This window comes from Diabrotica virgifera, chromosome 8, assembly GCF_917563875.1.
Source record: "Diabrotica virgifera virgifera chromosome 8, PGI_DIABVI_V3a".
Lineage (NCBI taxonomy): Eukaryota > Metazoa > Arthropoda > Insecta > Coleoptera > Chrysomelidae > Diabrotica > Diabrotica virgifera.
The window spans coordinates 61,612,253-61,634,903 of NC_065450.1; the positions used below are offsets into that span (position 1 = coordinate 61,612,253).

The window sequence follows — 22,651 nt, forward strand, 5'->3', positions numbered from 1 at the left end:
TTTGGTAGTCTCTAACATTCATTTTTTTTTAAGTCGGGCTCAGTTGACATCTTGTTTATCTCACTTCGGATAGTTTGGCAGATATTGACTAGAATGTTTTGCTCCGATGCACCGAAACTGAAACTGAGAGTGTCAGATTCGTCGTGGTTGTGCACGATTGTCTCAATTGCCTGTTCTTTCGAAAACTTCCTTAAAAATATTGTGGGCTCGTTTTGTCTAGGAGACCTTACTGATTCAACAGCATCCCCAAAATGGTTTTTCTTTTTTTTTAATTCTTTGTTTCTCGCTCATGTCGTCAATGCCACTAATTTCACGATACCTTTTGCCAATCGATTTTGTATTGTATGCTTTACCTTTCTCAAAACCCTTTCTCCATTTCTTCCAAAAGTTTCCCAAATGCTTCATTTTCTGTTTTGTTAATATCAGTATTTCCAACAGATTTTTTATTTAGATTGTGTAATTCAGTTGAAACGCAAACGGCATGATATTTTGTTTCCGAGGCAATTAAGTCGTCTCCAGTTCTCGCAAAGAACACAGGGTTGCTTCGTGATATAGCTCTTATTTTTTCTTGTATATTATTAGTCATAACTTGGCATAGTTTTTGTTTCGGTGAGCGGTGCAAAAGATGCACTTTTGTGAATTAAAAGGTGATCGCAAGGGCCGTTTTTGAAAAATATCTTCTCTACGAAATGTCAGTTTAGTATTTTTTGACTTGTACGAGGCAATGTTCTTTGAGCTCGTATAGGATTTGTAACAATTTTTGTGCCATTTAAAAAAATCTTGATTTTGTAGATCATCAAATTTTGAGAATACATGCCGCATATACTTATCATTATCGTCATGACAATTTTTCATACGTTCACTCGTGCATTGAATAAATTTTTTTTAGATCTTTCTTGAGAATTAACCAACCTTTCTCGTTCCAAACAAATAAGACACACATTTTGAATAAAAGCGTCTTATCCGACATCAGATTTTCGGAAAGAAACATGCCTTAATCTGATTTTTGACTCAAGTTAGCTGTCAGAGCTGCTGCTGTTTGTTAAATCCATTTCTAGATGGATACAAAAAATTTTTAGCTGTAATACTAATAAGTAGGTACAATATTGTTAACTTACCAATAGGTTTAATAATAATAATATAATTAACATAATTAATAATTATGTTAATTATTAATTAATTATGTTTAATCACTTTTAATAATATAATTAACACAGAAGAACTTTATTATGTCTCACTTAAAATCTCAGTGGATTTCGCGCTAAAACTTATAAAAAAGCTTATAATAGTAAAGAATTTAAAGAAAGAACAGCATCTCAAGGCAAAAACGACCCTAACAACATCCCGATCAGTAGAGTCGATTAGGGGTTGACTCCCGCATAGAATCTCGCCCTTCCTCGCATCTCTGCGCGTTCACCACTGTCCGTCGTGACATGCCGTTCGATTTATTTAATTTCTTCTTAAACTAATTGTCCAATCACAATTCCAAAAACACTCACATGTTCTCTGATGTTTGGTCTATAACGTTTATACAAAGTCATTTTTTGCTACACCCAATATTTTTCGAGATAGAGCGATGTAAACGATTTTAAAAATATGGGTTGTCAGGGCAAGTGATTTTATAGGAAGGCGCTCCATATACAACAATGGTTTGACGTATTTTTATAAATTAAAAATAAATATTTCTAATGTCCGGATGGGTATGCAACTTTGAGGAATGAATTTTCGGATATTGCACATCCGAAAAACGACGAAAAAAAAATTGCAGTTTTTTTTTGTAAGGCTCCCCACCGGTCCCCTCCCGCAACGATTTTTGGACGACCAAGGGATTTTGCATAACAAATATATTAGAAACTAAAAAATATGGGTTTTACATTTTAGCAACAAAGTGCCCACGAAAATCTTTTCTAGAAGCCTTTTGCCAGTCCATTTACTCTACTATAATAGGATCCTTGACCCTACACCACGTATAATATGTACATCACTGAAGCTGTAATACAAGTAAACATAATATTCTATCGGTCAACTTAACTTATATTACAACATAATAATATAAGATATTATAAATACATGATAATGTTTCTACTATACAGCTTGCGGTCTACCGAGGGATGTAATGTATAAGCTGTATTATATTACAGTGTAAACAAAAAATCTTTACAAAGTGAATTTAACGCGAAAATAATAAAAATTATTTCAATTTTACGGCTTATCCCCAACAAAAATAGTAATTTGATATGACAAAATATTAACTTATAATAATTCTTTTTTATTTATGCGTTTTATTCAATTTGTAAAGATGGGTTTTGTCAGAATAAACACGTTCTATCGGTACGTCGGCTAATCTAATCACCCTACCTATTCTTTTCTCAGAAGGGTTTGAACATAATTATGAAAGCCAACTTGCTAGGCAAAATATTTATTGCTAAGTACTAATGAACATTTCAATATACAATAAAATTTATGTAAATTTAGTTTGTTTACTATTATGAAAATTACACCGTAATCTTCCTGGGTGGCGAAATCCTTCAGGTAGATGACGTAATGATAATTGAAACCGCCATAGAGCAATTCAATTTAACAAATACAACTATTGTTGTAGATGAAGATGTAGACCTGCTTGTAGCTCGTATTACTCACTGCTCTAACTCAAATCGAAAAAACTATCTTTTTTTTTTAAACCTGGAAAGGCTCAACACCAACCGGAAATATATTCATCAAAAAGTTTATATAATTTTGTAAAGTGTCAAAATCATATACCTACTATTTTTACACGCAATACATAACTGGCCATCATACACGGCGGCCTGTACATATATAGTCTAAGAGCTAGTGAACCCTCCGACTAACGGTCGTCCTGTAAGGCTAGAAATTTTTCTAGTGATAATTCATAGCACATCAAGGCTAAAAACCATGACCTGACAGGCCTCAGCGGTGCACGTGTATCTACCAGGTGAATCGAAAAGTGCAAATTTAGGGGGTAAAATAAACTTTCTCCTGTAAGGTTTAAATTTAAGTATGTGTTTGAGTAAGTCATTTAGAAGAAATGTGTACAATGACAGGCGATTCTGAAGAGCATAAGACCTTGCCAGGTGAGGGGAAAATTAGGGGTTTTTCCCAAAATTATTCTTTTTGCATCGAAAATTTTTTTTTTAGGTTTTTTGAATAATTCCAAACAGAAAAGGTCTTTACTAATTTTTCTCTTAAGTTAATAGTTTTTGTTATATAAGCGATTGAAAATTTTGAAAATTGCGAAATCGGCCATTTTTAACCCTAGATCCGACATTTATCTAAAAATTTCAAAGTTGCCAAGGTAGGTAGATATTCTTTAAACATTGATTGATTAAATCCCAAAGAGTCTTTTTAATACAATATCGGAAACGCCTTTGTTTTTTAATTGCTAATCAAGCGGGCGCGACACTGTGGTATAAGTGAGGACGTTTGAGTTGGCATAAATCCATTATCTCGAGAATGGGCAAATTTCGAGGGAAATCCTCAGACAGGTTGATTTTTATTTTTAAATTAGGACTTTTTGGCATATATGTAATACTAGTGACGTCATCCATCTGAGCGTGATGACGTAATCGATGATTTTTTTAAATAAGAGTAGGGGTTGTGTGATAGCTCATTTGAAAGGTTATTTAATTCTCTATTCAATAATATAAACATTAACATAATTATTTATACAGGGTGTACAAAAATTTTTTTTTTATTAAATTAACTTTGATTAAATTTGACAAATAGAAGAAAAATTTTTTTTGTACACCCTGTATAAATAATTATGTTAATGTTTATATTACTGAATAGAGAATTAAATAACCTTTCAAATGAGCTATCACGCAACCCCTACTCTTATTTAAAAAAATCATCGATTACGTCATCACGCCCAGATGGATGACGTCACTAGTATTATATATATGCCAAAAAGTCCTAATTCAAAAATAAAAATCGACCTATCTGAGGATTTCTCTTGAAATTTGCCCATTCTCGAGATAATTAATTTATGCAAACTCAAACGTCCTTACTTATACTACAGTGACGCGCCCGCTTGATTAGCAATTAAAAAAAAGGGGTTTTCGATATTTTATTGCAAATAACTCTTCGGGATTTCATCAACCAATGTTTAAAGAATATCTACGTACCTTGGCAACATTGAAATTTTTAGATAAATGTCCGATTTAGGGTTAAAAATGACCGATTTCGCAATTTTCAAAATTTTCAATCGCTTATATAACAAAAACTATTAACTTAAGAGAAAAATCACTAAAGACGTTTTCTGTTTGGAATGTATCAAAAAACCAAAAAAAAAAATTTGTTCGATGCAAAAAGAATAATTTTAGGAAACACCCCTAATATTTCCCCTCGCCTGGCAATGTCTTATGCTCTTCATAATCGCCTGTCATTGTACACATTTCTTCTAAATGACTTACTCAAACACATACTTAAATTTAAACCTTACAGGAGAAAGTTTATTTTACCCCCTAAAGCCAAGCGTCCACAGACCCGCATCGTACGCAACGGATTTTAGTTTGACAATCGATAATGCGATCCGTACGATGCGGATCAGTGGACGCGGTTACATAAGTTTCTGTACAAGGCAAACTAAAATCCGTTGCGTACGATGCGTCCGATGCGTACGATGCGGGTCTGTGGACGCTTGCCTTAAATTTGCACTTTTCGATTCACCTGGTAGATACACGTGCACCGCTGAGGCCTGCCAGGTCATGGTTTTTAGCCTTGGTGTGCTATGAATTATCACTAGAAAAATTTCTAGCCTTACAGGACGACCGTTAGTCAGAGGGTTCACTAGCTCTTAGACTAAAGGCGGGTTGACATTACTAGTGAATAACGAACGTGGCTCACGCTTACGTATTTTCCCGTGCTATTGTTAGATATTCTATTATCTATTTTCAATCTTGAGCAGCGCATTTGTATCTATGCATTGCATAAATACAAATGTACTGCTCAAGTTTGAAAATAGATAATAAAATATCTAACAATAGCACGGGAAAAATACGTAAGCGTGAGCCACGTTCGTTATTCACTAGTAATGTCAACCCGCCTTAATAGTTCATATCATTAACTACAAAAGGTAAAAGTTTCAAGTTTCTATATTGTAAAAAACGAGAGAATTTAAGCATTTTCCATTAAAATCTTTTTTTTTTTTATTTAAACAATTAATAAACATAAAAAAAATTATTGACTATTCGTGTATTGTTTGCAAATTTTCATTCATTTGCATTGAAGAAAAGGCATTCAAATTAACGTCTAAAGATTTGATGCAAACTATTGAACTAAATAAAAGCGTTTAAAAAAAGGTCAGAAAATTATGTATTCTTTCAGTGATAGTTGCATACTTTCACAATGTCAAGGGGTAAAATTACAATAATTGTCATTCTAGGTTGGTATATTTTGACATTTTATCTTTGACGCACTGAAATAAGGGTTTGGTATGAACTGTACTTATTTCATATTAGTTCAGGATTTGTTAAGGATTAGTTTATGATATTTGTAGATTTCCGGACGATCCGTCAATAAAATATATAATTTATTAAATTATTTATTATTAATTTATTAAATTAAAACTGTTACCATCTTGGTTTGATACTGTAGTTGCTATAAATAACATTTTAAATTAAACCTCTATAACTCAACTTATATAGGAAATTATGATCTGTCTATAGAATTATAGAATACTAAAATATGTAGGTAATAGACTACTAAAAAAACAAAAAAGACTGGGCTCGTCCGGGATTTGAACCCGGGACCTCCCGCACCCTAAGTGGAAATCATACCCCTAGACCAACGAGCCATGTAAAAATAGGAAATAGTTTAATATTCCTCGCCTAGGCCTAGGCGTGCCTAGGTCTAGGCATGGCCTTGACGTCTTGATAAAAAATAAGTGGATAAATACTTAAAAAATTTAGATAGATAGAATTTTGGTTAATTCTCTACCGTCAATACGTGTATGCCTGGGCTTATTTTTATAAAGGAGGGGGGGGGGGCAGACGTGAAGATGTTGCACATTACATTTTGTATACTTTGGATGACAATGTATAGTTCAAAGCAGCCGAAAATCAAGAGGATACGCGGCCCCTCCTGCCTATGCGTCGCCTATACGTGTATTTTTAAGTATTGTTACATGGCTCGTTGGTCTAGGGGTATGATTTCCGCTTAGGGTGCGGGAGGTCCCGGGTTCAAATCCCGGACGAGTCCAGACTTTTGTAAAAATATACAATCTGTAATTAGTTACTAAATTGAGAAGGATTTTAAAATCTACTGAAAACATTATGGTAGGGGAGCAAAGTATGCTAAATGTGCAGTCACTCGAGCGCTTTAGGGACCTATTGGGTTATGAAGAATAGGTCCTAAAACCAAAAAAAGTTAAGTAAAGTTTTCCATTTTAGTGGGGACTTGTAATTGAATTTTCCATTTCCAACAATCGTTTTTTTTTAGATTATAGCGCCATCTATTCATAATTCGAAAAAATGTCTCGAATAAAAGTTACTTATTTTTACGTAAGGAATCCAAATCTGTAATAAAAATTGGGGCTCCCATTTACGATTTTAAAGTAACCCCCACCCCACCTCCTGGGGGGTCGTGATTGGTGCCCTTCGATTGATTTTTCAAAAATATTGAATAAGTGTTTTTCCAGTTTTTCGATCTGATGTTCATTTCGCGAAATATCGCGGGATTCGTATTTAAAATATTAATATTACCCCCACCCCTCTCCGTGGGAAGTCGTGTTTGGTATCATTCGATAGATTTTTGAAAACTATTGACTAGACATTTTTTAGTTTTTCGATCTGTCATTTATTTCGCGAGATATTCTCTTTTTCTTGTGAAACTTTGGGGACTCACCCATTTCCTTACGCCCCCCTCAAATCGTCAGTTTTTGGAAATTTACACTGCTTTGCATGTACATACTTAACTTACCTTATCTTAATCTAACGATTTCGAGTTTTTCTAAGGATAGATTTTTTTCGGACCCCCTTAACGAACTCCTCTGCATTAAGAGCTAATATATGGTAGAGGTACATTTTCAGGGTACAAGGTTTCTACCCATGTAATAATCTGACATGCTCGAGTAACTGCAAAAATCCCCGCTTGGGCTCCCCTACCATTAATTTATTAATAGTTTAAAATATTTGTTAATCCAAAAATGGATAAAATTTGTTGCCACGCTGTTAATTTTAGTACTAACATTTCTCTTAACATTCAGTTAACCCATTCGCTGCCTATCGAAGAGGCTAAGAGCCATTTTGTAGAACGGCACCTGACTGAAGTAACCATATCACCCGCTGGCACGTGATCGCAGCGAATGGGTTAATAATTCTGGGAGAGGTTGTGTATTAGTGCACCCTACGTTACCTACATCCAGTGATGTGGAAGGGAGCCCACATCTGAATCTTATGTTTGTGCGTCACAGTGTTGCCATACTTTTTTTATTTCTTTCATAATCTCAATCAATGGTTAATGTACCTACAAGAACAATAGAAAAATTTTATAAGATTTTTTTAAGATTTATTATTATAAGAATAATTTATTATAATCATTCATCTGATTTGATTTATCTATTTACCTACTTTTTATAAAAATTTAAATTATATTTGATTTAAAAATATTTACACAGTTTATGTTCATGGATTTTTTTTATTTATCAGTTGATCTTCTTTTTATAACTATTTTAATTAACTTTGATATAAAATGCCACTTTTGAGTTTTTGTATTAAAAACTTTTTGTATTGGTGTTTCAAAACTATTTTTTAATTTATTATAATCATTCATCTGTTTTATTTATCTATTTATCTACTTTTTTATAACAATTAAAAATTATCTTTGATTTAAAAGCGTTTATACAGTTTATCTTCATTGATTTTTTTATTTACCAGTTGATCTTCTTTTTTATAACAATTTTAAGATAACTTTGATTTAAAATGCCTCTTTTGAGCTTTTTGTATTAAAAAACTTTACTTAATTAGTGTTTCAAAACTATTTTATAATGAAACTTTATGTAATGTGATATGTAGTATGAAAAATAGAGAATATGGCAACGGTGTTACATGTCAAGCTCGGATCCATTGCCACATATTTATTAATATTAGGGTGCACTAATCTACAAGCTGTCCTAATTCTGATACAGCTATTTTTTCACAAATTTTTCACACGATTGTGTTCCTTGTCATTGACACAGTATTTGTGAGTACCAAAATCACTAATTTTGTGAAGATTGTTGAGCGATTGTCGGATTGTAAGTTAGTTCTAGTTAGTTGTACCATTATCGAACGCTTCATTAATAATGACTTAAAGATTTTTGAGCTCAAATAGTATCTTATTGTTGGTTTATCAAGGAAGTTTGGATCTACTGTTACTGCATCAAATACATATGATTAAAAACGATATTTTGTTGCTGATTCATGGAAAATTAATTCCATTCCTTCATATGGTAGTTCTTCGACGTCTACTAATGTACCAGGCCTTCCGTTTTTACCTAAAATAATATTTTTTTTTATAAATTTATTCCTGTGTACGACATAAAATTGTCTTATATAAAAGCTAAATTTTGTTGTACTTGTCATTTTGTAGTCCAAAAGAAATAGTTGATTTTAAGAAAACAAATTATAATAGTCTTTCTGAAATTCTGGCCTATTAGACTTGGAGTTTTTCTTCTTTGTTCATTCTTAAGCCTTTCGAATTCGTTTTCCTAAACTACGGTATCCTATTTAATCATCAAATATTATATATTATGTAGTTAGTCGTCAATAAAATCATAGTAGTTTATACTACATACCACAACAGGTAACAGTTATATTTTCTTATTTATACTACCAATGTTCTAGTCATATTATTTTTAAAAGTCCTTTATAACATACTGATACTGTATCTTTAAAAAAAGTTGGGCTCGTCCGGGATTTGAACCCGGGACCTCCCGCACCCTAAGCGGAAATCATACCCCTAGACCAACGAGCCATGAGAATGAACTCGATGGCTGAGATTCGCGGCCAGGTGAGTTGACCTTGATTTGAAATCTGAACATATTTACAGGCCTATTCAAGTCAATAACGTATTCGGCGTATTCATAAGTGAATATATTATTTTATTTAACTTATTTTTGGATTCTTCACAATCAGAAATGTTGAATTACGTGAAACTTTGGAAAAGTTGAGCTAGGCTTTCACATTAGTTTGCTATGCCGTATTTTATTACTTCAGCAGGAACCTGGACTAGGTGCCTTGGCATTTTTTAATGATTAACATATATTATCTTCTATATCTTTTGATATTATTCGTATAGGTGAGGCTAAAATATTCTTTAAATTCAAGGTTTCGTTGTTATTGTTGAAGTGTGATATGTCTTCATTTAAAAATCGTTGGAAGTACTTGCCTGCAAAGGTAAAATAGAATATGTGAAACAAATCGATTTTTGAATTGGCCGCCGAAACTGGGTTATTTTTTCCGCTCTTTCTTATGCAATTTTTAGTTTATGTCTATCTCATTTAGATTTCAAAATATGACACTGGTAAAACAGTATATGAGTACGTGTACTTGCATTTCTGCTATGATAAAACAGTATATTCGACAAACTCTACAAAGGCAGAATAGTATACATCGTCATACACTACCTATCCCTGGTATTATGTTATATCTATTTTTTGAAACTCTACTGGTAAAACAGGATATATGTGGTATATGCTGTTATACGGTAACATATTTCATAAAAACGGTGTCCCAATTCCAATGGTAAAATAGTATAACATTTCATATACTCTTTTACCATAGTATGACCAATGGGAATTTTATCTCCCCTGACGGTATACAGGGTGTCCCGGAAAATAGTGCGTTTCTTGAAGGTATGAAGAGAATACACAATTTAGAAAAAAAGTACTATACCATTTTTTTCTTAAGTTAACCGTTTCCAAAAAAAAAGATAACATTGTTTTCCATATACAGTGGAACCTCGATAACTCGGATTAATCGGGACCGCGGCCGATCCGGGTTATCGAAAATCCGAGATAGCCGGAGAATATGGCAAAAATTAATAAAATACGGTATACTTACAAATAAACTCCGTTAGAATTGAAATAACATGAAATATATTTATAAATATGCACAGTACCTACTCATTAAAATTACTAAAAAAAAACACCAAACACAAACGTAAGCAAACGGAAGCGAACAATACAAGACACACAATACAGTCACAACGATGTAATGTTATTTAAGAACAGTGAAAAATAAAGATCATTGTTTATAAAAGAATTTTTTAAATAGTCTTTCCTAAACAATGCTAAGACAGTTTGAAATAAAAAGGAATAGGTACTACAGACAGGTGGCTGTTGTTTCTCCGGCGTGTGCTATGAGTCATTTTTAATATCGTATAGTTCAAATTACACACATACACATTATCTCTCAAATATTATATTACATAGATTTTTATTGTTGAAAGGTTTGTCTGATAATTAACTATTTTGATGGGAAATAAGCCACAATTAAATTGAAAAATACAAAATATTGAAAAAATGTTTATCTGATGAAAATCGGTCCGGGTTAGCCGGACTTCCGGGTTATCGGGGGCCGACTTATCGGGGTTCCACTGTACCTGCATTTTAATGTTTGGAAATTTTAATAAACTCGCAACAACGTACACACTACGGAATAATAACAGATAATAAGAACTCGTTTGTGATTGTGATTTACAGTATTTAAAATAATCCAACCTAATAGTAAGTACTTATGTATTTACTATTTGTTTTTGTTTACTAAAATTATTTTCTTTTGAAATGTATTGAAATACCTATTGCATAATTTTAAACAAATTACACATCTTTTAACATAAAAACACATCTTTTAACTGAACTAGTATTAGGTATTTAGTAAGGTTTTAATGTGTTGAATGCTGAGTATTGCTGAGGGCTTTAACTGAACTAGGTAGGTACATAGTTTACAGCGGAACTTAAATACACCAGATAATGTCTCAGTAATTTGTTTACTCGTGAACTGAAGTAATTAAGTTGTACTTACTTGAAAATAATAATTATACTGAATAGATGTTCCAAGTAACCCACTTTCACAAACATCATTTTTACGACGAGAAATACCGGCAAAACATTTTGAAAGAAATTAATTATTATGCCTCTGCATTTAGTGATCTGACATAAATAATCAACGTAATAACATAATAGGTAATACACTCACGATCCGAGAACATTTTCGGCATTGACACTAAACAGGATTCTTTAAAACTATCTGTTTACTATCTGTCTTCTATCTATTTACATGGGACATGGGACTGTATATGCTTTAATTTGCGTACCGCACATAGTTGTCAGATTTAAATTTGCATACCAAAATGTATTTTAATTTTTTGGTCAAACGGTTGCATGTAGAAAAAAATGTTATAAGAGTTTTTTGTTCTACATGGTGCCTTCTACCTATACCTTTAAGAAACGCACTATTTTCCGGGACACCCTGTATACGTATAACGTCTTTTATATACTCTTTGGGCTAACGTCTACTGTATACTGGGAAAATGGTAAAACAGTCTATGTCACTTTACAAGCACATTTGAAAAAACTAGAACTATTTGCTGTTGTAATAATTATTATAATAACATACTTTTTTTATATTCCAAATTTCACTTGTCTAACTTTATAAATGACAAAACGGCACAGTAAAAGAACAAAAAGTAATTTATCTCAAAAGTCACTTTTTCACATACAGTGGAACCCCGTTAAGTCGGCCCCCGAAAACCCGGAAGTCCGGCTAACCCGGACCGATTTTTATCATACAAACATTTCAACAATACAAATCTATGTAATATAATATTTCAGAGATAATGGGTATTTGTGTAATTTGAACTATGCGATAGTAAAAATGACTCATGGAACACGGCGCGGCGGCAGAGCGGATTATCGGAAACAATAGGCACCTGTATTCCTTTTTTTTACACCTATTTATTTTAAACTGTCTTAGCATACTGTCTTAAAAAAAGACTAGAAGACTATTTAAAAAATTTGTCTTTAAACAAAGGTCTTAGTTTGTTCTTAAATAACATAACATCTGTGACCGTATCGTGTGCAGTAAATACAGTCGTATTGTTCGCTTCTGTTATGGTAATCTTGCTTCAGGTAAGTTTGTGATTGCGTGTTTTTTTGTCTACGTAATGGCAAAAAAAACGTAAAAATATTGTAGTGACAATGGAAAAGAAACTAGAAGCATTAGGTAGGATAGATAAATTCGAATCTTTAAAAACAATTGCAGCTTCATCTGGTGTCGGTACATCTACAGTATCGGATTGGAAGAAAAATAGAACTAAAATCGAAGAATTTTGTTTCAAAATGATAACAAAAGAGAGTTTGGACAATCGGTGCAAAGCTAATAAAGCTAAAGATGAAACTGTCGACGACCATATGTTTGTGTGGTTTTGTGCGGAACGCGAACGTGCTTTACCAGTGAAGAAATGAACAATACTCTATACTCTATACAACTATACGCAATTTAGATGTGTACTCTGCATATATATTTCATGTTATTTCAATTATAACGAAGTTTATCTGTAAGTTTAACGTATTTTATTAATTTTTACCATATTCTCCAGCTAAACCGGATTTTCGATAACCCGGATCGGCCGCGGTCCCGATTAATCCGAGTTATCGAGGTTCCACTGTATTATACTATTTTACCTTTGCAGGCAAGAGTAGTTGTCCCATTTATCAGGTATAATCGGTGACATGTTATCTATTTTATTTTCCTGTATGAATGATTTTAAGACGTTCCTAACTTTTATGTTTCTATCTCTTCCTAGATGGGAATATATTATCATGTTTTATATATCAGCTTTTGTTTTCATCGTTCTTCGCACTTTGGCGAATATCTCCTTGTAATTTTCAGCGTCGTCTTTTGTATCCAAAGTGTATCCAGTCTTCCAGTCTTCGCTGATTTTGAATTTGGTGTCCAGTGGCTTGTGTTACTACCCCCTCTAGGCATATTTTTATAAGATTGTAATATTGTTTGCTATTGTTGAATTGTTTAATTTAAAATAGCTTATTATGAAAGGCAAAATCGAGGGCCGCAGGGGAATAGAGAACTTGCATAAAAATTATATTCCAGAAATATTACTGATAAACGTTATTTAATGCTGTTAAAAGAACCCCAGTTTACGAAAAAACTCATATTTTATTATTATGAAATATAAATATAAGCAATTAAAAACTGCAGAATTTAAATTATTCTTTCAACGGGCGGAATGGGTTGTGACGTCAGACAGTTTTCGGTCGTCCCTATAAACGGGCGAAAGCGATAAGTATTGCAACGCTGCAACGGTACATTATGTGATAAAATAATGAGAAATCATAAAATCGTAAAGAATTAAAAAGAATTAGTATTAAAATCATCAGGTTCTTTGTAATACTATAGTAAATACCTCTTATATTGTATATTGAATTATTATAATATAATATTATATTATTATATAATTGCATTATATTATTACTGCATTGTATAGCAAAGAAGTGAACATAAAATATGGGCTATTCCACGAACATACGCCTGTTTTGGATTACTTCGACAACGACAATGTAATTTGCAATTTACTTTCGTTCTTCTTATTTTGCACAGTAAAATATTTGTTGTCGAAGTAATCCAAAACAGGCGTATGTTCGTGGAATAGGGTATAAGTACTTATAATGATATGTAGATGAAAATAAGGTCTGATTTTTATACTCACATTAAAGTGATCCTCGCACGTCTTCTGTGAAATATCTTTCTCATTTTTTTGCATGCCTTTAACCATTTTAAACGACCTTTTTAATCTTGAGGTACACGAACAAATAGTATTCAGGGCGTTTTATAAGTGGTATTGGAACACAGGGTAACGATACAATATTTGTAATACCTATTGTTTTTGTGTTGCTTCCATTCAGATTTAGCCATGCGAGTCACAATCCCTCTAAGGGGAAAATTGACTCATCCCAGATACCTACGGTATCAAAAGGATTGAGCTCTGGTGGGACTCTTTCCGTGTTATCGAGCCGTAGGTGACTTAGAAAGGAGGTGTATCTCCCAAAAATTTTCGTACACTTCTGGCCGTCGGGAGTAGTACAGCTTTCTGCATGGTCTTATAAAGATGATGTTCATTCAGACCCAGCTTTTTTGCTTCCATATTTAGCCATACGGCTTACACTCCCTCTAAGGGGAAAATTGACTCATCCCAGATACCTACGGTATCAAAAGGATTGAGCCCTGGTGGGGCTCTTTCCGCGTTATCGAGCCCTAGGTGACTTGGTATGCAGGTGTATCTCCCAAAAATTTTCGTACACATCTGGCCGTTGCGAGTAGTACAGCTTTCTGCATGGTCTTGTAAAGACGTTCATTTAGACCCAGCCTTTTTATGCTTTCGAGGAGGTTCTTCGGAATGACTCCAGTAGTAGACATAACAATAGGTATCGTCTGGGTGCTTTGCATTCTCTATTGTCTTCGTATTTGAATTTTCAGATCTCTGTACTTGGCGATCTTTTCAGTAAATTTACTACGTAGATTATTGTTGTTAGGTATCGCCACATCAATTAGTGTTGTTTGTCTGGTTAATTTATTAACTAGTACCAGATCTGGTCTATTATGTGCCACTGTTTGGTCTGTGAGCACAGTGCGGTCCCAGTATAGCTTGTAGTTGCCATCGTCAAGCATACTCTCAGGGACGTATTAATAATATGGGAGATGGTCCGTTTGGAGAAGTCCCAGCATGATAGCTATCTCCTGATGAAGGATTTTTCCCACTGCGTCATGCCGCTCCTTGTATTCAGTTTCAGCAAATGCCTGGCAGCCTCCTGTAATATGTTGGATGGTTTCTTGGGCTTGACATCCATATCGGCATCTGTCATTTTGAACCTGAGGGTTTTTGACGATAAATTTCAGGTAATTTCTGGTTGGTATAACCTGATCCGGAATGGCCAGTAATGAACCCTCCGTTTCAGGGAACATCTTTCCTGATGTCAACCAAGAGTTCGACGCTGTATTGTCGACATAGTCTTGGCTGACCTCATTGGGATGTCGCCTGTGCAGAGGTTTACCCATCCAGGTGCGCATTTTTTTCGTCTTTAGTGAGGTGGTTTATGCGCATTTCTGGTTCCCTCAGTTTGATCGGTGTTGTGTCATCTACTGCGCAGATAGCGCGATGTAGAGTAGATGTCTCAGCTTGCATCTTAAAATAAGTTCTTAAATTAGCAATTTGTTTATCTAATGGCTCACCTATATCCATAAGTCCTCTTCATCCTAGATTCCGTGGTAATGTAATTCTTTCTACTGCACTTTTAGGATGGTGTTTTTGTGCCTTTGTGAGATGCGTTCTTACTTTTCGCTGAAGATTTTCTATATCCGTTTTTGTCCACTTAACCATGCCAAATGAGTAGCTAAGCGCGGAACATGCGAAGGTGTTTAGTGCATTAGCCTTAAACAAATTACTACTGTTAAGGTGTGAGCGAAGCAGCTGTTTTATCCTTCGTAGAAACTCAGTAGTTATCTCTGTTTTCATTTGTTTATGGTCAATTTTCCGCGCTTGCTTTACTCCAAGATATTTATACATATCGTTTTCACCTATGGCCTCGATGTTCTGGCCATTTTGCATATGGAATCCTCCGGGCTGTACTTTTCCTCTGACTATATTTATAATACGGCACTTGTCTAGTCCTAAGTGCATACTAATATCATTAGAAAAAGTTTCTACAGTTTTTAGCATCTCATCTAGTTGGTTTCGAGTGGAAGCCATTAATTTCAAATCATCCATATACAACAGATAATTAAGATTCGCCACCACATTGTTGTTATTTTTGATGCTAAAACCTGCGTCAGTGGAGTTCAATAGCTGAGATAGTGGGTTCATAGCTAGACAGAACCACAGTGTACTTAAGGAATCTCCTTGGAACAGGCCCCGGCTGACTGCGCTATTTTCAGTTTCGATGTTATTTTCACCGGGTATTTGAAGGTGAATTCTAGTCTTCCACTCTGTCATTATATGCTGTAAAAGGTCACTATATTTTTATCGACTTTATATATTCTCAATATATCTATAAGCCATTCATGCGGCACTTAGTAAAGGCCTTCTTGTAATCAATGAAGGCAGTAAATAAGTTCCTCTTTTTGGAATATGCTTGATTTGAAATGATTAAGTCGATAAGTTGTTCTTTGCAACCCATGAAACCCTTAGCGCATCTTTTCTGTTGAGGCTTTATGATATTGTTCAGTGCACAGTGTTCGTAGATACGCCGGGCTACAGAGGATGTGACCAATTTATACAAAGTTGGAAGACAAGTAATTGGGCAGTATTTGGCTGGATCTTGGGTGTTATTTTGATCCTTCGGTATTAAGTAAGTGGTTCCCTGAGTTAGAAATGATGGAGTTTCCTGCGGATTAGAAATAACATTATTAATTAATGTTGATAAGCAATCATGAACACTCCAAAACTTCTTAAGCCAGAAGTTTTGAACTCCGTCTGGTCCAGGAGATTTCCAGTTATGAAGTTCTTTGATGATATTTGAGACTGGCTTCTTCAGTGGTGAAGGGTTCGTAGAGAGTAGTAGTGTAGTGTTGGCAGTTCTGTGTCGTATCTTCTATCTATCCAGCATTGTTGTTAAGAGCAGCTGGTGTGGAAAGTTGATTTCCCCAAAACTCATGAATTTTTTCTTGGCTTGCGTAAGACTTATCGAGATTTTCTACGGTGGAATTGAGTTTTCGATATAAGGTTTCTCAGCAGTCTCAAAAAGGGCATTGTCGGATTTTTGGTTGTTACTCACCTTGTACCTTCTTAGTCGTCCTGAATAAACGGAGAGTTTTTGTTTTAATGTATCCAGGCACTGTTGGGCTGTGTTGTTTTCTGGATCATATCTTGAGTGTCTTGCAGTACTCAGTATTGTTGCTTCCATTATTATTATCAATATTATTAAAACACAGATAAAAAGAAACTATACACGAACAAAATCTTGCCTTCAAAACACAATGTTTTTAAATCAACGAACTGTCAATTTTAAATACAAACAATCTTCCACTGTTGCCAGTTCGTTGTTCTCTTATCCTGGAACGAGCAGCGTGACATCACATAGCGTACCGCGCTTTTCGTGTTCGATAGCTGGCGATCACAACTTTAAATGTTCATTGTAAATTAAATATTGCGATTTGAGGGTTGATATTTGGTATCTGTTGTTTCTATATATAGACAAATATAATAAATAAATAAATAAAAAAAAGTCAAGTTTCCTATTAAAAAGAAGCAGATGTCATGGCTCAAGAATATTAGCGTTTGGACGTAAATTTATACGGAGTACCCTACCCTTATTCTGATTAGCTGACGACAGCATAAGAAGTCTTTTGAGTAGCAAAATCGTCAAAGGTGTCAGTACAAAAGCAAATGCAAATATGAATAATTAAGAATGTAATTCAATTAAAATCAGATCCTGCTGCCGGCGTTTTTAAGTTATACAGGGTGTTAGTAAATAAGTATGAAAAGTAGGGTGGGTCACTTTTGTATGGAAAAAAATAAAATTGTCCAATAAGTTTTGTAATAGTAAAAAAAACGTGACCCACATCCATTCATGAAAAACAATGAAAAAAGAATTTTTCTAGTTTAACCCCTTCTACCCGCGCATTGAGTTTGAAAAACTGAAATTTTTGTTTTTTTGTGAATTGTTTGAAAATCGATTTATCGTGGCTCATAGGAATAACAACAACGTAAACTAATAAAATAAAGTGCTTTTGGACTAAATTTTATTATAAAGAAAGAAAAATAAACAAATAATATGACAAAATAAAAAATCTTCAAATCACGTTAAAATCTTTCTTACTTTCGAACTTAGGCATAAGCTTTCGTGAAATAATTTTATTCTTAATTAAAACTTCTCTTGCTGTTTTGTGGCAAAGCTGCATAGACGCCTCTGTTACTGTTTTTACAGCCCGCTCCACAGCTTGAGTATGACATGGTAGCCTCAGAAAAAGGACTTCATCATCACCACCTGACTCAACTAGGGAATGAAGAGTCTCATCCAGAACATTGATCAATATAGGTGGTTGCGAGTAAGATTGCTGCCAGTCTATCAAATCGATGTAAGACGAAGCGTATAAATCTATCTTAGGCACTTCAAAGACTCGAAGCTGAAGGGATTCAGATGGTTTCCTTGCCTTTATAATGCGTCTAGCGGCAAGTTCTCTCACATGTTTTTGTTCGTCAGATAACATAGATAAGAGCAAGTTCTCTGGGTGCGCAAAGTAAGCATTTCGCTTTATTACAGGATCAACGACACTCTCCAATTCTTGCGGACGATATCGAGAATAAAATACCAACTTCCAAAAGTGCCTTGCTCCATCTTTACATGTCGGATTTAATTTGATTTCGAACCAAATAGGAGCATATACTTTAACTACAAAAGTAGCGAGTTGTTTGAGTTCGTTTGTAGGTATCTCAGTGGAAACATATAAGCGCAAAATCCTGTTGGCCTTTGTTAACCACCTGGCATGCGACATTTTTCCCGGAGAGCGATTAGACAAATCAGAAGGGCACTTACCACTTATGACGGCAGATGTGATATGATAAAGGTAACGTTGATCAGAACTGAGGTCTTTTATATTTGAAATGTTTGGTAACATACCTTCTATATTTTCAAACACGACAACAGAGCGCTTCTAGCAATCATCTAATAACTTTCCGATAGCACCTGAATAAGTATTAGGTCCTGTTGTGGTGCCATCAAGTTTTGTAAATAAATGTCTTAAGGGCAGTTCATTTAAGTGTAAAAGGCATATGATCCATTGAAGTGGTCGGTGTAAACGCTTTTCTAAGAGCCGTATGACTCCGCCGTATTTGCCCGTATTAGTTACCGTCCCATCACAACCTATGGCAAGAGTATCCTCTAGAGACATATTCAGTTGACCTGTTACTGTTTGAAAGATAGCAGACTCCAATCCTTTTGCAGTTCCAAGGCTTGGAACGGCATATCTGACAAAAACTGATCCTGGTTCTTTAATTATTGAAATATGTTCTTCCACAGATGTTGAGCGGTATTTTCTTCCCCCTTTCATAACAATTTTCAGGTTCTTATCTTTTCGTCCATCAAAAAATAAGGCAGGAATAATATCTAGTTGGCTTTGAGATAAGGTTTCTTTTCGTAATTTTTGTCTCGCTCGTCGCAATTTCGACTTATCGATTACTTCGTTGTTGATTTTCACATCTTGCAAAACAGCAGAAGCGACAGCAGCAGCTGCTCTATCGGATATCCCGTATCGGTCACAGATAGTTGATAAATTGTTGAGAGATGTTATTTCACGTTTTTTTGATGCTGGATTTGATGAACTTGAGGGCAAAGTTTGTTCTTCATCGCTACTTTCAGACGTTATTGTAGTATTAGGATTTTCGTGAGAACTTGAGAGCAAAGTTTGTTCTTCATCGCTACTTCCAGACGTTATTGAGGTATTAGGATTTTCGTGAGAAGGGCCTGGTTCACAAACGCTAGAATCGTAATAGGATTTAAGCTTAATTTTTCTATCACTCAGTTTTCTTTTCCTCTTACTTGTCAATAAATCAACAGTTCCCATAATCATTTTTCTCTCTGTTCTCTGATCTATTAAAAAAACTCGTTCTTCCTTAGGAATCTTTTGGTCTTTGGAACATTTGCATAACTCTAAATCTTTACACTTACATGAACTCAAATCAAACAGTTTTTTCGAATTTCTATGAAAATCTTGAATTTTTTCTTCTGATAAACGCTTCAAAGATTTTATTAAATTTTTACACTTCGCGTGTTAACTTTTTATATTGCATCACACGATTATGAGACACAGTAGGAATAGACGCTTTTCTCCATAAATATTCAACTTTAGATGACACTATTTCAGATACTTCATTAATGGATGGCTCTTTTTTTGAATTGTTCTCAAGTTTAAGCTGATGTCTTACTAAATTGTAATATTTTATGACTTGTTTGTAAGTGGGTAGTTGATTTTCGTTAATTTCTTCCGGAGCACCAAATATGGGACAACTTGTGGATTTTCGGGTATTATTTGAAATCTCCATGATGCACAAAGTCACAAAGCTAACAAAAACTACTTAAAATCGCGAAAACATTAGATAAATGCGCGCGACCTTTCGCCCGGAACTCATTAGGTGCACTGAGGACTGAGGCAAAGACGCGTGATCGACAGTTTACGCCCTATTTCCGCACTCCTTCCTCCGCAGTATGCGCACGATTATTCTCATATTTTGGATTGATTATTATTTATATTACGTGTATCTCTGAATATAAGAATGTAATATCATTTTATGCCATGTAATTTATACAATAAACTCTGATAAAATAAATGTAATTTTAACAATTTTTCCGAATTTTCAAACGTCATGCGCGGGTAATTAATGTTAATATAAATAAAAAATAAATATGCACGTTTTTAAGTCTCTACCCAGGTCATGTTTTCCGCACTATTACAAATCGAAATTCGCAAAACAATATTTTCGACCCACCCTAATGAAAAGTTTTAAGGGCTAATTCTACATGTAAGATTAATGCCGGTTTGTTTTTTAAACATATGTCAGCAAATGCTTAGTTTCCGAGATACGGGGCGTTGAAATTTTTATTTCAAACTGCCAATTTATTTATTGCTCTAAGACCAGTTGAGCTATGAAAATGAAATTTGTTGAGTTTTAGAAGGTAGTTATTACGCATTTTTTGACATACAACTAAGTATTTTGTATTTATCATTGGCGCGCCTACGGGTAATGGTCTGAATTTTTTAAAGAAAAAAATAGTACGCCACTGAGATATTTCGACTTAAAAACTATTGTTAAATTCCACGTCTAATTTACGATTAAAAACCTTTTTTGCCTTTTTTGCATATGGTGCACCGTTTTTATGCAGAAAAATAAAACATCTTGACGCGTATTTTTCATTTTTTGAATACATTATCAAGAAATATCCAATAATACCTAATACTAAACTGGAACAATAACAGAAAATATTACTAATAAGATTTTAACTAGGTACAGAGCTACAACAGATGTTAAAAAAGACCTCCTTTAGAGGTTATAGAAGAATTTTATATTCATCATTGGCGCGCATACAGGTAATGGTCTGAATTTTTTTAAGAGAAAAATAGTACGCCACTGATATATGTCAAATTAAAAATAATTTTTGAATTGCTGGTCCAATTTACGACAAAAAAATCTTTCTTGCGTTTCTTCACATGCGGAGCCGTTTTTATGTAAAAAAATAAAACATGTAGGGGAGCAAAGTATGCTAAATGTGCAGTCACTCGAGCGCTTTGGGGACCTATTGGGTTGTGAAGAGTAGGTCCTAAAACCAAAAAAAGTTAAGTAAAGTTTTCCATTTTAGTGGGCGCTTGCCGTTTTTTAATTTAATTTTCCATTTCCAACAATCGTTTTTTCCGATTATAACGCCAACTATCCATAATTCGAAAAAATGTTTCGAATAAAAGTTACTTATTTTTACGTAAGGAATCCAAATCTGCAATAAAAAATGAGGCTCTTATTTAAGATTTTAAAGTAACCCCGACCCCACATCCATGGGGGGTCGTGTTTAGTACCATTCGATAGATTTTTCAAAAATATTGAATAAGTGTATTTTACAGTTTTTCGATCTGATGTTCATTTCGCGAAATATCGCGGGATTCGTATTTAAAATATTAAATTTAGCCCCCACCCCTCTCCGTGGAAGTCGTGTTTGGTATCATTCGATAGATTTTTAAAAAATATTGGGCACATATTTTTTAGTTTTTCGATCTGTCATTCATTTCGCGAAATATTCGCTTTTTTCTTGTGAAACTTTGGGACTCACCCATTTCCTTACGCCCGGCTCAAATCGTCAGATTTTTGAAATATACACTCTTTTGCATGTACTTAACTTACCTTATCTTAATCTGACAATTTCGAGTTTTTTTAAGGATAGATTTTTTTTTTCGGGCCCCCCTTAACGAACTCCCCTGTGTTAAGAGCCAATATATGGTAGAGGTACATCTGCAGGGTACCAGGTTTCCCCCATATGCTAATCTGACGCGCTCGAGTAACTGCAGAAATCCCCGCTTGGGCTCCCCTACCATTAACGTTTGCAAAGTATTTGAACTAAGTTTCTATGCATATGGAAACTACCTCAAATACTTTGTAAGTGTTAAGATGTTTTATTTTTTTGTATAAAAACGGCGCCTTGTATGAAAAAAAGGTAAAAAAGATTTTTTGTCGTAAATTGAACGAGGAATTCAAAAATGATTTTTAGTTTAACATTTCTCAGTGGAGTACTATTTTTTTCTTCAAAAAATTGCACTTTGCACCTTGCATTTTTTGCAGCTTTGCACCTAGTTCAAATCTTATTATTAATATTTTTTGTTATTGTTGTAGTTTAGTATTATTATTAAAGACCGGATTATATGTTTTTTGCATATCGATAACCATCAAAGATACAATCAAACGCTTCAGGATGTGGACGAATTATGATAATTAAAGGCGTTTGACACTAATTTAATTTTACATATTTAGAATATTTTCGGTTTTTTAACATATTTTGTTGGTTTGAACATATTTTCGACCGTTTGACATATTTTGGCATATTTTTAACATATTTTGGCATATTTTAACATATTTTCGCATATTTTGACATATTTTTGGC

General features: G+C 34.1%; 3 non-coding genes across 3 annotated transcripts; 1 reads left to right on the plus strand and 2 right to left on the minus strand.

Moving 5' to 3' along the window:
- Window positions 1–5,740: 5,740 nt before the first annotated feature.
- Window positions 5,741–5,812, minus strand: Trnap-agg (transfer RNA proline (anticodon AGG)). The gene has a single exon. It is a non-coding gene; the product is annotated as a tRNA-Pro (tRNA).
- Window positions 5,813–6,144: 332 nt separating this feature from the next.
- Window positions 6,145–6,216, plus strand: Trnap-agg (transfer RNA proline (anticodon AGG)). The gene has a single exon. It is a non-coding gene; the product is annotated as a tRNA-Pro (tRNA).
- A 2,682-nt stretch (window positions 6,217–8,898) lies between these two features.
- Window positions 8,899–8,970, minus strand: Trnap-agg (transfer RNA proline (anticodon AGG)). Its single transcript has one exon. It is a non-coding gene; the product is annotated as a tRNA-Pro (tRNA).
- Between the last annotated feature and the right edge of the window lie 13,681 nt (window positions 8,971–22,651).